Source organism: Aquarana catesbeiana, linkage group LG05 (genome assembly GCF_042186555.1).
Source record: "Aquarana catesbeiana isolate 2022-GZ linkage group LG05, ASM4218655v1, whole genome shotgun sequence".
Classification (NCBI taxonomy): Eukaryota; Metazoa; Chordata; class Amphibia; order Anura; family Ranidae; genus Aquarana; species Aquarana catesbeiana.
In genome coordinates this window covers 529,111,325-529,127,725 of record NC_133328.1, presented here as the reverse complement: position 1 = coordinate 529,127,725, position 16,401 = coordinate 529,111,325, and the positions used below count along the sequence as shown (strand labels likewise).

Genomic DNA, 16,401 nt, shown 5'->3' with positions numbered 1-16,401 from the left:
AGACGGTGCTCCACCTCACCTTCCCAATCCAAATGCAGTAGGCCGGCTGCATGAGAGGCATTTTCCTTATGTCCTCCAGAGTACCCCTACCCAACGAGCCCCCCAAAGAAAATGTTGTGTCTGCAGAAAGTGCGGATTTAGGCGTGACACCCGGTATTATTGTCCCTCCTGTCCTGGCAATCCTGGTCTTTGCATTGGTGAATGTTTTGAACGCTACCATACACTAGTTGAGTTTTAGCGTAGGGTACAGCACTGCACAGACTAGGACACACTTTCACAGGGTCTCCCAAGATGCCATCGCATTTTGAGAGACCCAAACCTGGAACCGTTACAGTTTTAAAAGTTACAGTTGTAAAAAAAAAAAAAAGTAAAAAAAAAAAAAATACACAAAAAAAATATATTATAAAAAAACCAAAAATAGTTGTCGTTTTATTGTTCGCTCTCTCTCTATTTTCTCTCTATTGTTCGGCTCTTTTTTACTGTATTCTATTCTGCAATGTTTTATTGTTATGTTTTATCATGTTTGCTTTTCAGGTATGTAATTTTTTTATAGTTTACTGTGTTTTAAACATTTTTTTGTTTTCAGGTACGCCATTCAACTGCAGCGCAGATTTATCTATCTTGACAGCAACAGCGTTTGCTCCTACGATACATAAAGCCGTGACTCCAGCGCTGTCGGAGGTGATTTCACCACCACAGTTACATACTTCAGCATATATGCCGAAGCGTGGGGGCAGAAGTGGGTGGAGGAGCGATTTGCTCCTGCCTTTGGCGGGAGGATGCCCCCATGCTTCGGCATATATATATTTTAGGTAGGCACAGGTTGTGTTAAATGTTTTATTTTTTACTATGTTTTTTTTTTGTATTTGCTTTGCAGGTATGGTAAGTATTACTGTTATACTGTAATGTTACTTTGTTTTTTGTTAACCATCATTTGCTTAGCAGGTACGCCATTCAGTTGCAGCGCGGATTTATTTATCTTGACAGCAACAGCGTTTGCTCCCACGATACATAAAGCCGTGACTCCAGCGCTGTCGGAGGTGATTTCACCACCACAGTTACATACTTCAGCATATATGCCAAAGCGTGGGGGCAGAAGTGGGTGGAGGAGCGATTTGCTCCTGCCTTTTGCGGGAGGATGCCCCCATGCTTCGGCATATATATATTTTAGGTAGGCACAGGTTGCGTTAAATGTTTTATTTTTTACTGGTTTTTTTTTGTATTTGCTTTGCAGGTATGGTAAGTATTACTGTTATACTGTAATGTTACTTTGTTTTTTGTTAACCATCATTTGCTTAGCAGGTACGCCATTCAGTTGCAGCGCGGATTTATTTATCTTGACAGCAACAGCGTTTGCTCCCACGATACATAAAGCCGTGACTCCAGCGCTGTCGGAGGTGATTTCACCACCACAGTTACATACTTCAGCATATATGCCGAAGCGTGGGGGCAGCAGTGGGTGGAGGAGCAATTTGCTCCTGCCTTTTGCGGGAGGATGCCCCCATGCTTCGGCATATATAAATAGTGCATGTATGCCCATCATTAGAAGTGGGTGGATGAAGGGAGGTATTCTAATGGTGGGCATACCCACCGATCAATATCTTTTTTTCGTTCAGCCCACAGGCTGCATGAAAAAAAAGTTTACAATATATGCCCAACAAGGACCAGCAACGTACTGGTATGTTGCTGGACTTTGAGTGGTTATACCAGAATGATGCCTGCAGGTTTAGGTATCATCTTGGTATCATTCTTTGCAGCCAGCGGTCGGCTTTCATGTAAAAGCAATCCTAGCGGCTAATTAGTCTCTAGACTGCTTTTACAAGCAGTGGGAGGAAATGCCCCCCCCCCCCACCGTCTTCCATGTTTTTCTATGGCTCTCCTGTCCCAACAGGGAACCTGAGAATGCAGCCGGTGATTCGGCCAGCTGACCATAGAGCTGATCAGAGACCAGAATGGCTCCAAACATCTCTATGGCCTAAGAATCCGGAAGCTACGAGCATTTCATGACTTAGATTTCGCCGGATGTAAACAGCGCCATTGGGAAATTGGGAAAGCATTTTATCACACCGATCTTGGTGTGGTCAGATGCTTTGAGGGCAGAGGAGAGATCTAGGGTCTAATAGACCCCAATTTTTTCAAAAAAGAATACCTGTCACTACCTATTGCTATCATAGGGGATATTTACATTCCCCGAGATAACAATAAAAATGATTAAAAAAAAATAAAAATGAAAGGAACAGTTTAAAAATAAGATAAAAAAAAAAAAAATTAATAAAAAAAAAAAAAAAAAAAAAAAAAAGCACCCCTGCCCCCCCCTGCTCTCGCGCAAAGGCGAACGCAAGTGTCGGTCTGGCGTCAAATGTAAACAGCAATTGCACCATGCATGTGAGGTATCACCACGAAGGTCAGATCGAGGGCAGTAATTTTAGCAGTAGACCTCCTCTGTAAATCTAAAGTGGTAACCTGTATAGGCTTTTAAAGGCTTTTAAAAATGTATTTAGTTTGTCGCCACTGCACGTTTGTGCGCAATTTTAAAGCATGTCATGTTTGGTATCCATGTACTCGGCCTAAGATCATCTTTTTTATTTCATCAAACATTTGGGCAATATAGTGTGTTTTAGTGCATTACAATTTTAAAAAGGGTGTTTTTTCCCCAAAAAATGCGTTTGAAAAATCGCTGCGCAAATACTGTGTGAAAAAAAAAAAAATGAAACACCCACCATTTTAATCTGTAGGGCATTTGCTTTAAAAAAAATATAATGTTTGGGGGTTCAAAGTAATTTTCTTGCAAAAAAAAATAATTTTTTCATGTAAACAAAAAGTGTCAGAAAGGGCTTTGTTTTCAAGTGGTTAGAAGAGTGGGTGATGTGTGACATAAGCTTCTAAATGTTGTGCATAAAATGCCAGGACAGTTCAAAACCCCCCCAAATGACCCCATTTTGGAAAGTAGACACCCCAAGCTTTTTGCTGAGAGGCATGTCGAGTCCATGGAATATTTTATATTGTGACACAAGTTGCGGGAAAAAGACACATTTTTTTTTTTTTTTTTGCACAAAGTTTTTACTAAATGATATATTGCTCAAACATGCCATGGGAATATGTGAAATTACACCCCAAAATACATTCTGTTGCTTCCCCTGAATATGGGGATACCACATGTGTGAGACTTTTTGGGAGCCTAGCCGCGTACGGGACCCCGAAAACCAAGCACCACCTTCAGGCTTTCTAAGGGTGTAAATTTTTTATTTCACTACTCACTACCTATCACAGTTTCGGAGGCCATGGAATCCCTCTGAGCAAATAGCTTAGGGTGTCTACTTTCCAAAATGGGGTCATTTGGGGGGAGGGGGTTGTGCCATCTTGGCATTTTATGGCCTGCAAAACCGTGATAGGTAGTGAGGAGTGAAATCAATAATTTACGCCCTTAGAAAACCTGAAGGCGGTGCTTGGTTTTCAGGCCCCGTACGCAGCTAGGCTCCCAAAAAGTCCAACACATGTGGTATGCCCATACTCAGGAGAAGCAGCAGAATTTATTTTGGGGTGTAATTCCACATATGCCCATGGCATTTGTGAGCAATATATCATTTAGTGACAACTTTGTGCAAAAAAAAAAAGTTTTCATTTTCCCGCTATTTGTGGCAAAATATTAAATATGCCATGGACTCAACATGCCTCTCAGCAAATAGCTTGTTGTGCCTACTTTCCAAAATGGGGTAATTTGTCTGGGTTTTGTGCCATCTAGGCATTTTATGGCCTTCAAAACTGTGATAGGTAGTGAGGAGTGAAATCAAAAATGTACGCCCTTAGAAATTCTGAGGGCGGTGCTCGGTTTTCGGGGCCCCATACGCGGATAGGCTCCCAAAAAGTCCCACACATGTGGTATGCTTATCCTGTTACTTTATAACAGTGATATCCAACGAAAAAATGTCTGGAGGGCCACACTTGCATCGATAGTTTGAGTAGAGGGCCACATCTCAACACCTACACCGTCAGTGTCAATAAGAGGAAAATAGGTCCCCCTGTTGGTGTCAAAGGGAGTAAAAAAAGTCCCATCATCTCCACAATTAGAGTAGTTGGCCACATTTCAACATCTATATAATAACTCATCCAGGCTGTACAGAGCAGCCCTGGTACTGCATAGTGTGAAAAGCCCAGAATGTAAGATGGCAATGATAATGTATCATAATAAAATCAGGAACAGACATGCATATAACAAGGATAACCCTGTCCAGGAAGCTTTAGCCTGAGGGGCCCCTCTACATACTACAAGTGTGTCCCCCTTATCCGTATCACTGCTGTCAGTAAGAGAAAATTCTATTTCATCGTTGGTGTCAGCGGGAGTAAAATAAGTCGCACTGTCATTGTCAGTTGGAGTAAAATAACCCCCATTGTCTGTGTCAATAGGATAAGTCAAATCCCATGGTTGGTGTTAGGGATGAGCCGAACACCCCCCCCGGTTCGGTTCGCACCAGAACCTGTGAACAGACCGAAAATTTGCACGAACGTTAGAACCCTATTGAAGTCTGTGAGACTTGACCGTTTGAAATCAAAAGTGCTAATTTTAAAGGCTAATTTGCATGGTATTGTCCTAAAAAGGGTTTGGGGACCCGGGTCCTGGCCCAGGGGACATGTATCAATGCAAAAAAAAGTTTTAAAAACTGCATTTTTTTCGGGAGTAGTGATTTTAATGATGCTTAAAGTAAAAAAAAAAAGTGAAATATTCCTATAAATATCGTACCTGGGGGGTGTCTATAGTATGCCTGTAAAGTGGCGCGTGTTTCCCGTGCTTAGCACAGTCCCTGCACAAAATGTCATTTTTAAAGTAATAAAAGTCATTTAAAACTGCTTACAGCTTTAATGTAATGTCCGGTCCAGGTAATATGGATGAAAATCAGTGAGACAAACAGCATGGGTACCCCCCCCCCCCAAGTCCATTACCAGGCCCTTTGGGTCTTGTATGGATGTTAAGGGGAACCCAGCACCCAAATTAAAAAAAGGAAAGGAGTGGGGCCCAAGGCCCTCTGAACAGCAGTATACAGGCGGTGCAAACAAGAAAGGGACTGTAGATTTGTTGTTAAGTAGAATCTGTTTGTAATTTTGAACTGGTAAATTTTTAAAGTATAGCTCCAGCCAAAAAATCTATTTTTAAGCTTTTTTGAAAACATAGGGAAGGGTTATCACCCCTGTGACATTTGTTTTGCTGTCTGTGCACCTCTTCAGAAGATTTTACCTCACTTTCTGTCCCAATGACAAATGTTTTTTGGCAATTTGGGGTTTTTAGCGAAACAAGAATTGGTGATAAAGCATCAGTGGAGAGGAGACACGTTTTTCCCATATTAACTCTTACAGGAGAGAATTTCCCTTCCTAGGGGTAGATTTCATCTCACTTCCTGTTGTCTCCTTCCGTTTGCAAGTAGGAGTCGTTTGTAAGTTGGATGTTTGAAAGTAGGGGCCTGCAACATATACTCTGTAGAAATTGGGGCCTTAGGTGTTGGTGTTGCCACAACACTGTAAGCCCTCACAGTTACTCTTGGTGGGCGCAGGAACAGGCTCTGCTGTGAAATATTAGATCAAGAATTGTAATTACATGGCCCTGTTGAACAGGGTCAGAAAAATTGGGCCTTTGGTGGTGGTGGTGCTGGTGCCACAACACTGTAAGTCCTCACTAGACATGTGCACACTTCAATATTTTGTTTCGGAATTTAGTTTTCGTCCGAAAAATAAATTCATTTAGTTAATTCCGAAATTCGTTTTTTATTTATTTCGTTTTTCGTTAAAAATTGCATTCGTCAGAAAATCCAAATTAAGTTTGAATCTGTCATTGAAGGCTTATGGTGTCTGTCGAATGTTCAAAGAAGATTCGACGAAGCAGCTAAACTGTACGACGCCGTATAGTTTACCTGCTCCGTCGAATCTTCTTAGAACTTACAACAGACACCATAAGCCAAAGTACGTGTGTACTTAGTTCTAGCTATTTTACTGCTCCTCTGCTTTGGTTACAATCAGCCAATAACATTCATCATCATCATTATTTTTATTTATCTTTTCTCCCCTACGTCAAATCTTTTGTCTCTATGTAGAATAATCTTGGACTAATAGAGTTAAGGTTAGGCACATTCGACCACAGGTTTGATGGACACAGATTGTTATTGTCATCATCATGTCGAATCTCCTATCTATATTGAACTGTTGTAGCAACGAAAATGAATATAAAGCATTTGTCTATGTCGGATCTTTCGTTTTACGGATTCAGAATTTTATGGATTTACGGAACAAAACCCATCAATTTATATATTTAACCCAAAAAACAACATTTATTATATTAAATGACAGTAATTCTGTGCTTAGGAATGTAGAAACAAGGAAAGACTGCTGCCCCCCTATAAATGAAAATCACCGGGGTGAAATCCAAAACGTAAAAACGCGCCTCAGATGACGTCTTGATGACGAAACGCGTAAGTCGTGGCCTCGTGATACGCACACGTCTGTTTGAGCTTGTGTTAGTTCCGGATCCAGCTGTCGGGCGGTGGAACGCACGCTACACCACGCTGCCCAACAGCTGTGAGCCGGTCATCGGAGCATTGTCGGAGCATTGTCAGCTCCAGTGTTTTTATGGACTGTTTTAAAAACCTTTTTTACCATATTTGACATGGATTTTCAATAATAAACTTCAGTTTTTACGGATTCACGCTATGAAGTGTTTTCTTTTCCCACTTCATATGGATGCCGTTCATTGGGGACACCACTACGCCAGAGCAGGATAAAGTACCCCTGGATGGAGGATCACTTCTCGGTTTCGCTATCGCAGGATTGTCTGCATATGCCTTTTACCCCTGCAGGGGTGAGGCAGTCCGGTGAGTGCAAACACGAGTGGGGGTGCAGTGAAGGACGGGATATTAACAGTTAATGCTGTGATTACGCTTTTCTTCACCAGAAGGACGCATTTTTAGGATTTTTTGATTGTGGACACTCACTTTTCACTAATCCTTGTTGTTTTTTACACACTAAACAAAAAAATGTATTTTTTCCTGTTTGGATTTTTTATGCACATATGCTGGGGATTTCTATTTTTATTTCCACATTTTTTTCCCTAATTAATTGTTTGCTTTGATTGCCACAATTGTTTATATATTGGATTCTATTTTTCTGCCATTTTTCAAGCTATATGCATTATTCTCTATGCACAGATAATTATTGTATATGGGATTCTTGTATGCATTTTAGCAGCACGTTGCACTTTATCGCATTACAACTATTAGGTGGACTGTTTACACTTGAGATACCTCAGCTTTTGCTAACACTTTTGTTACACGCACAATAATATTTTTGATACAAACATTTTTGATACACATATTTATAAATCATTTTTTCACTTGTATGAATTATCACCTATGCACACACAGTTGGACAGTGCCAATTCCCCTGCTTATAATAATTTTTTTAACATTTATTATATTGCAGCTTAGTTGTGATGGCTACATTAATTTTCTTTTTTAGGCTTTTTTTCCTTTATTTTCACCTGGTGATCCAGCTAGTGCATCTGTTGTTTTCAAAAGAACAAGCTCTTCATCAAAATTTATCAGCTACAGAGATGAGAGAACCATTTAACACTAGCAGGGGTGCTTACAATGATCAGATTTTATTTATTTAAAACCTTTATCCCAAAAGGAAAAAAAAATGTTTGCTCTGTTTATAAAATTTTAGCTGGAGTTTGGCTTCAGTTTGTTAGTGTATTTAAATCTGCTAGAACATCTAACACTCCCCTCCCCCCAGACTGACAATTCTGTCCAAATGTGTTCACTGTGCTCATTTATGCAGAGATTGGCACTCTAATACCAGAGGTATGTTACTGGTCAGATCACCAGGTGAAAAACAGAGGGAAAAAAGCTTAAAAAAAAAAAACGAATACAGCCACCACATCTAATGATTGGTAAGCTGCAATATATAACATTTGTGGCTTTGGTTTTAATAGCACTTTAACAGTTACCTAAAACAGTTACATTCAAGGCATGCTGTGTTTGATAACTGTCACAGTTACTTGTTCTCTGGTAGGAGAATTAAACTTACCCTGACACCGGGATACAATAATCTCAGGAATTTGCTGCGGAATTTCCAATCTGACATTTGATCTTGAAAAGAAGAAGCAAAATAGAATGCATGTTGGTTTAGAAATATAACGTACAGGTTATCATAAAGTGTGCTAGTTCTCTAAAATATATCGAAATATATGAAAAGCGCATATGTTATGGGCAGAGATGAGCGTATCTGCCTCTGAGGTTCAGTGAATCCCATTTGAGGTCTTTTGGGAGTGAATCTAGTTATGCAATTCTGGCTATTTGTAGTGCTAATAGGCACGCTATTGTCAAATGAAAGGTATGTGAAGCCAGGCAGTGATGTATTTAGGTTTTGGGCTGCCCTAGGCCTAACTAAATTCATGTAACCCCTAATTTAAATACAATCCACTCTTCCTGCCAAGGCCACACCCCTTCCTATTTAAGACCCACCCTATCATCTGTAAACCACACCCCTTCCAGACCTCCGCCCCCTTCATCTCCCCCTAGCAGCAAAAATCCCACCTTTCAGCACAAATCCTCACCCTCATATAACCCCTTCCGGTACAAGTCCCTCTTCTCAGCCCAAACCCTTGCCTCAACCTCTCCTTTCCCAGCACAAATCCTCCCCATCTATTCCTTCCCAGCATAAATCCCCCTCTCAGCACAAATCCTCCCCCAGTTCCCCCTCCCAGCATAAATCCTCTCCCATCTCCCCTTGCAGGCATAAATTACCCCTCTTAGCAAAAATCCTCCCCCATCTCCCCCTCCCAGTATTAATTCCCCCTCAAAGCGCAAATCCTCCCCCATCTCCCCCACCCAGCATAAATCCCCCCTCTCATCATAAATCATCCCCCATTTCCCTCTCCCAGCATAAATACCCCTCTTAGCAAAAATCCTCCTCCATCTTCCCCTTCCAGCATAAGCATAAACCCCCCCGCTCAGCACAAATCCTCCCCCATCTCCCCCTCCCAGCATAAATTCCCCCTCTCAACAAAAATCCTCCCCCATCTCCAACTCCCAGCATAAATCCCCCCTCATCACAAATTCTCCCCCATCCCAGCATAAATCTCCCCTCATCACAAATCCTCCCCCATCCCAGCATAAATTCCCCCTCTCAACAAAAATCCTCCCCCCATCTCCAACTCCCAGCATAAATCCCCCTTCATCACAAATCCTCCCCCCTCCCAGCATAAATCCCCCCTCATCACAAATCCTCCCCAATCCCAGCATAAATTCCCCCTCTCATCACAAATCCTCTCCCATCTCCCCCTCCCAGCATAAATCCTCACTTTCAGAAAAAATCCTCCCTGATCTCAAACCTGTGCCTCCTTCTCTCCCCTCCCAGTAAACCCCCCCGTTCCTTCTCCTGTTCTGCAAGAGTAGCTCCCCATGCTGGTACTTGTAGTGCCCTAGACTACAGGGGACTGCCATATCTCAGCCCCCCACAAAGGGCACTACTGCCACCAGTCCTCCAAATACAGCATAAGGAGACTGCATAGCCTTCCACCCCCTGACACTCACTTCTTGACTGCCATACACTCCTCCCCACTCTCCCCTTACAATGGTGTCCTACCTGAGTCTGGGCTGCATATTGCGCTGCATGGTGGGGCAGTGGGTGGGGTTTCTCGATGTCTGAAGACAAGTCCTGGCTCCCAGATCCCGGCACAGCACACAAGGCTGCAGATCACTCCACCACTGGTCAGGCACCTCAGTGGCTGTGTGCACACAGGAGGCTGTATCTGAGTGGGAGGAGGCCACGGGAGCCGGGACTCGGGAGGATGGGTCGGGGGGGATGTCCTTGTGCAGGGGGGCGGCTTTTTTGCCGCCCCCGTAAAGTGCCGCCCTAGGCCTGGGTCCTGCCAGCCTAGGCAAAGACACAGCATGAAGTCGGGTACTACCAAGGCGGGGGAGATTATATACAGTACTAATGGCAAAATAAAAAATTTTAAAAATAATATCTCTCCCTTATAGTGCCAACAGATCCTGGATGGATGACGCAAACTCCCCTTTTTAGAAAGTGGGCTGATTTATCCATTCCTTTCAGGGTACTTTCACACTGGGGCCACACTGCATTAGCAGTAAAGCGCCACTAGCTTTAGCAGTGTTTTAGCTGTGCTTTTCGGTCGCTAGCGGGGCGGTTTTAACCCCCGCTAGAGGCCGAAGAAAGGGTTAAAACCGCCCATGTTCCGGCGCATCGGAAGCTCTTTTCAGGCGCTTCGGAAGCGCTGCCCATGCATTCCAATGGGCAGGGGCAGTGGAGGAGCTCTCCTAAACTGCCCCAAAGATTCTACTTGCAGGACTTTTTGTAATGTCCCGCAAGCGCACCGTCCCAGTGTGAAAGCACTCGGGCTTTCACAATGGGGAGTCGGTTTTCAGGCACTTTACAGGCACTATTTCTAGCGCTAAAATGCCTGAAAAGCTCCTTTAGTGTAAAAGGGGTCTTAATGTTTGCCTATTATGACTGCTGGCCTGGGGAAGGTTGTGCATTGCATTATAGGTTGTATCATATTTGTGGTGGCAAAAATTTTCTGCCAAATCCATGGTAGTGGTAAACCCAAACCTCATACCTAATTATGTGTAGTGAAACAAGAACACTCATGTATGTTTAGGACAATGTTGGTTTGATGCTATTGTAATATTTGAGAGACAAGGAACAGTATATGTGAACTGTAAGGAAGCAAACACACCCTAATGCCCCGTACACACGGTCGGATTTTCCGACGGAAAATGTGTGATAGGATCTTGTTGTCGGAAATTCCGACCGTGTGTAGGCTCCATCACACATTTTCCATCGGATTTTCCGACACACAAAGTTTGAGGGCAGGCTATAAAATTTTCCAACAACAAAATCCGTTGTCGGAATTTACGATTGTGTGTACACAAATCCAACACACAAAGTGGCACGCATGCTCAGAATTAGGGATGAGCTTCGAGTTCGAGTCGAACTCATGTTCGACTCGAACATTGACTGTTCGCAAGTTCGCCGAACAGCGAACAATTTGGGGTGTTCGCGGCAAATTCGAATGCCGCGGAACACCCTTTAAAAGTCTATGGGAGAAATCAAAAGTGCTAATTTTAAAGGTTAATATGCAAGTTATTGTCATAAAAAGTGTTTGGGGACCTGGGTCCTGCCCCAGGGGACATGGATCAATGCAAAAAAAAGTTTTAAAAACGGCCGTTTTTTCAGGAGCAGTGATTTTAATAATGCTTAAAGTCAATCAATAAAAGTGTAATATCCCTTTAAATTTCGTACCTGGGGGGTGTCTATAGTATGCCTGTAAAGGGGCGCATGTTTCCTGTGTTTAGAACAGTCTGACAGCAAAATGACATTTTGAAGGAAAAAACTCATTTAAAACTACCCGCGGCTATTGCATTGCCGACAATACACATAGAAGTTCATTGATAAAAACAGCATGGGAATTCCCCAAAGGGGAACCCCGAACCAAAATTAAAAAAAAAAAATGACGTGGGAGTCCCCCTAAATTCCATACCAGGCCCTTCAGGTCTGATATGGATATTAAGGGGAACCCCGGCCAAAATTTAAAAAAAAAAATGACGTGGGGTTCCCCCTAAATTCCATACCAGACCCTTCAGGTCTGGTATGGATTTTAAGGGGAACCCCGCTCCAAAAAAAAAAAAAAAACGGCGTGGGGTCCCCCCAAAAATCCATACCAGACCCTTATCCGAGCACGCAACCTGGCAGGCCGCAGGAAAAGAGGGGGGGACGAGAGTGCGGCCCCCCCTCCCTCCTGAACCGTACCAGGCCACATGCCCTCAACATTGGGAGGGTGCTTTGGGGTAGCCCCCCAAAACACCTTGTCCCCATGTTGATGAGGACAAGGGCCTCATCCCCACAACCCTGGCCGGTGGTTGTGGGGGTCTGCGGGCGGGGGGCTTATCGGAATCTGGAAGCCCCCTTTAACAAGGGGACCCCCAGATCCCGGCCCCCCCCTGTGTGAAATGGTAAGGGGGTTCTTACCCCTACCATTTCACTAAAAAACTGTCAAAAATGTTAAAAATGACAAGAGACAGTTTTTGACAATTCCTTTATTTAAATGCTTCTTCTTTCTTCTATCTTCCTTCATCTTCTGGTTCTTCTGGCTCTTCTGGTTCTTCCTCCGGCGTTCTCATCCAGCATCTCCTCCGCGGCGTCTTCTATCTTCTTCTCCTCGGGCCGCTCCGCACCCATGGCATGGGGGGGAGGCTCCCGCTCTTCTCTTCATCTTCTTCTCTTCTTCTTTTCTTCTCTTCTTCTCTTCTTCATTTTCTTCTCCGGGCCGCTCCGCAACCCATGCTGGCATGGAGGGAGGCTCCCGCTGTGTGACGGCGCTCCTCGTCTGACAGTTCTTAAATAACGGGGGGCGGGGCCACCCGGTGACCCCGCCCCCCTCTGACGCACGGGACATGACGGGACTTCCCTGTGGCAATCCCCTTGACGTCACAGGGAAATCCCGTCAAGTCACCGTGCGTCAGAGGGGGGCGGGGTCACCGGGTGGCCCCGCCCCCCCCGTTATTTAAGAACTGTCAGACGAGGAGCGCCGTCACACAGCGGGAGCCTCCCTCCATGCCAGCATGGGTTGCGGAGCGGCCCGGAGAAGAAAATGAAGAAGAGAAGAAGAGAAGAAAAGAAGAAGAGAAGAGCGGGAGCCTCCCCCCCATGCCATGGGTGCGGAGCGGCCCGAGGAGAAGAAGATAAAAGACGCCGCGGAGGAGATGCTGGACGAGAACGCTGGAGGAAGAACCAGAAGAGCCAGAAGAACCAGAAGAACCAGAAGATGAAGGAAGATAGAAGAAAGAAGAAGCATTTAAATAAAGGAATTGTCAAAAACTGTCTCTTGTCATTTTTAACATTTTTGACACTTTTTTCGTGAAATGGTAGGGGTACTTATGTACCCCCTTACCATTTCACACGGGGGGGGGGCCGGGATCTGGGGGTCACCTTGTTAAAGGGGGCTTCCAGATTCCGATAAGCCCCCCGCCCGCAGACCCCCACAACCACCGGCCAGGGTTGTGGGGATGAGGCCCTTGTCCTCATCAACATGGGGACAAGGTGTTTTGGGGGGCTACCCCAAAGCACCCTCCCAATGTTGAGGGCATGTGGCCTGGTACGGTTCAGGAGGGAGGGGGGCCGCACTCTCGTCCCCCCCTCTTTTCCTGCGGCCTGCCAGGTTGCGTGCTCGGATAAGGGTCTGGTATGGATTTTTGGGGGGACCCCACGCCGTTTTTTTTTTTTTTTTGGCGCGGGGTTCCCCTTAAAATCCATACCAGACCTGAAGGGTCTGGTATGGAATTTAGGGGGAACCCCACGTCATTTTTTTTTTTTAATTTTGGCCGGGGTTCCCCTTAAAATCCATACCAGACCTGAAGGGTCTGGTATGGAATTTAGGGGGAACCCCACGTCATTTTTTTTTTTAATTTTGGCCTGGGTTCCCCTTAATATCCATATCAGACCTGAAGGGCCTGGTATGGAATTTAGGGGGACTCCCACGTCATTTTTTTTTTTTAATTTTGGTTCGGGGTTCCCCTTTGGGAAATTCCCATGCCGTTTTTATCAATGAACTTCTATGTGTATTGTCGGCAATGCAATAGCCGCGGGTAGTTTTAAATGAGTTTTTTCCTTCAAAATGTCATTTTGCTGTCAGACTGTTCTAAACACAGGAAACATGCGCCCCTTTACAGGCATACTATAGACACCCCCCAGGTACGAAATTTAAAGGGATATTACACTTTTATTGTTTGACTTTAAGCATTATTAAAATCACTGCTCCTGAAAAAATGGCCGTTTTTAAAACTTTTTTTTGCATTGATCCATGTCCCCTGGGGCAGGACCCAGGTCCCCAAACACTTTTTATGACAATAACTTGCATATTAGCCTTTAAAATTAGCACTTTTGATTATTCATGTTCGTGTCCCATAGACTTTAACGGTGTTCGCGTGTTCGAACGAACTTTTTTCCTGTTCGCATGTTCTGGTGCGAACCGAACAGGGGGGTGTTCGGCTCATCCCTACTCAGAATAAATAAAGAGATGAAAGCTATTGGCTACTGCCCCGTTTATAGTCCCAACGTACGTGTTTTACGTCACCACGTTCAGAACGATCAGATTTTCCGACAACTTTGTGTGACCGTATGTATGCAAGACAAGTTTGAGCCAACATCCGTCGGAAAAAATCGTAGGATTTTGTTGTCGGAATGTCCGATCAATGTCCGACCGTGTGTACGGGGCATTAATGTGTTCATTAGTTACTATGGTGCCCATGATGCATGTTTTAAAATTAAAATTAGAACCACCAAACATTATATATTTTTAAAGCAGAAGCCCTAGAGAATAAATTGCTGTTTTTTTTCAATTTTGTATGTCACACAGTATTTGCGCAACGGTTTTTCAAATGCAGTTTTTGGGAAAAATTTTTTTTAAAAATACACTTTTTAAAATTTGAATGCAAAAAAATTTTTTTTTTAAATATAAAAGATGATGTCACACAAAGTAAATAGATACCAAACATGTCACACTATAAAATTGTGTATGCCCGCACAACGGCGACAAACTACGTGCATTTTACTATCCATAGGCAACTTTTTAAAAGCCTTTACAGGTTACATGTGTGGGACGATCGTGGTTTTCGCGCATTCAGAACCGATGAACGCATTCGCCCTTTTGTAAATTTTTTTTTAATTTTTACTTTGTTGCTTGAATTTTTTTTATATTACTTTTATTGCAGTCACAAGGAATGTAAACATCCCTTGTGACAGCAATCGGCATGTGACAGGTATTCTTATGGAGGGATCTGGAGTCTATAAGACCTCAAATCCTTGCTTTGCACTTGAAAGCATTCATAACGCCAAGACTGGCATTTTTGAATACTTTTGATTTTTTAAAACTGGGTCCGGGCGAGTGGTGGAAGGGGGGTAACATTCCCTCCCGCTGCTTGTAATAACAACTGAGCGGGCTGAGGAATCACTATGGGACAGCCACTTGAAGCCAAATTATGTACAGGTACGTGCTTTGGCAGTAGGTGGTTAATTTTTTTTATAGAATGCCAACCAATTCTATATACTGCTGTTTTATCAGCTTTCAACTGTTAACTCTTTCTTGCTGTTATAGACTATAGATAATAAAACTAAATGTAATATATACGAAAAGCAATATATGTGGAACATATAAAAGAAAATATGTAATTATGTGTCAAAACCTCTTTTTAAATCATAATGGCAACAGAAACTACCCAAATGACCCTGATAAAAAGTTTACATACCCTGGTGATTTTGACCTGGTAACATGCACACAAGTTGACACAAAGGGGTTTGAATGGCTATTAAAGGTAACCATCCTCACCTGTGATCTGTTTGCTTGTAATTAGTGTGTGTGTATAAAAAGTCAATGCGTTTCTGGACTTCTGACAGACCCTTGCATCTTTCATCCAGTTCTGCCCTGACATTTTTGGATTCTGAGTCATGGGGAAAGCAAAAGAACTGCCAAAGTATCTGCGGGAAAAGGTAGTTGAACTGTATAAAACAGGAAAGGGATATAAAAAGATTATCCAAGGAATTGAGAATGCCAATCAGCAGTGTTCAAACTCTAATTAAGAAGTGCTAAATGAGGGCTTCTGTTGAAACCAAATCTCGGTCATATAGACCAACTAAAATTTCAGCTACAACTGCCAGGAAAATTGTTCAGGATGCAAAGAAAAACCCACAAAGAACTTCAGGTGAATTGTAGGACTCTCTGAAAACATGTGGTGTGGCTGTTTCAAGATGCACAATAAGGAGGCACTTGAAGAAAGATGGGCTGCATGGTTGAGTCGCCATAAGAAAGCCATTACTACGCAAATGAAAGAAAGTATCCCACTTACAATTCGCCAAACAGCACAGAGACAAGCCTCAGACCTTCTGGTACAAAGTCATTTTGAGTGATGAGACCAAAATTTAGCTTTTTGGCCACAACCATAAATGCTACATTTGGAGAGGAGTCAACAAGGCCTATGATGAAAGGTACAGAGGTGGATCGCTGATGTTTTGGAGATGTGTGAGCTGCAAAAGCACAGGAAATTTGGTCAAAATTGTTGACAAGATGAATGCAATATGTTATCAAAAAATACTGGAGGAACATTTACATTCATCAGCCAGGAAGCTGCGCATGGGACGTACTTGAACATTCCAACATGACAATGATCCAAAACACAAGGCCAAGTCGACCTGTCATTGGCTACAGCAGAATAAAGTGAAGGTTCTGGAGTGGCCATCTCAGTCTCCAGACCTCAATATCATTGAGCCACTCTGGGGAGAGCTCAAACGTGCAGTTCATACAAGACAGCCCAAGAATTTACAGGAACTGGAGGATTTTTGCCA

General features: G+C 43.4%; 1 pseudogene; it reads right to left on the bottom strand.

The window, feature by feature from the left end:
• LOC141145229 (NXPE family member 1-like) overlaps positions 1 to 16,401 on the bottom strand; it is an 83,686-nt pseudogene that overhangs the window by 26,180 nt on the left and 41,105 nt on the right.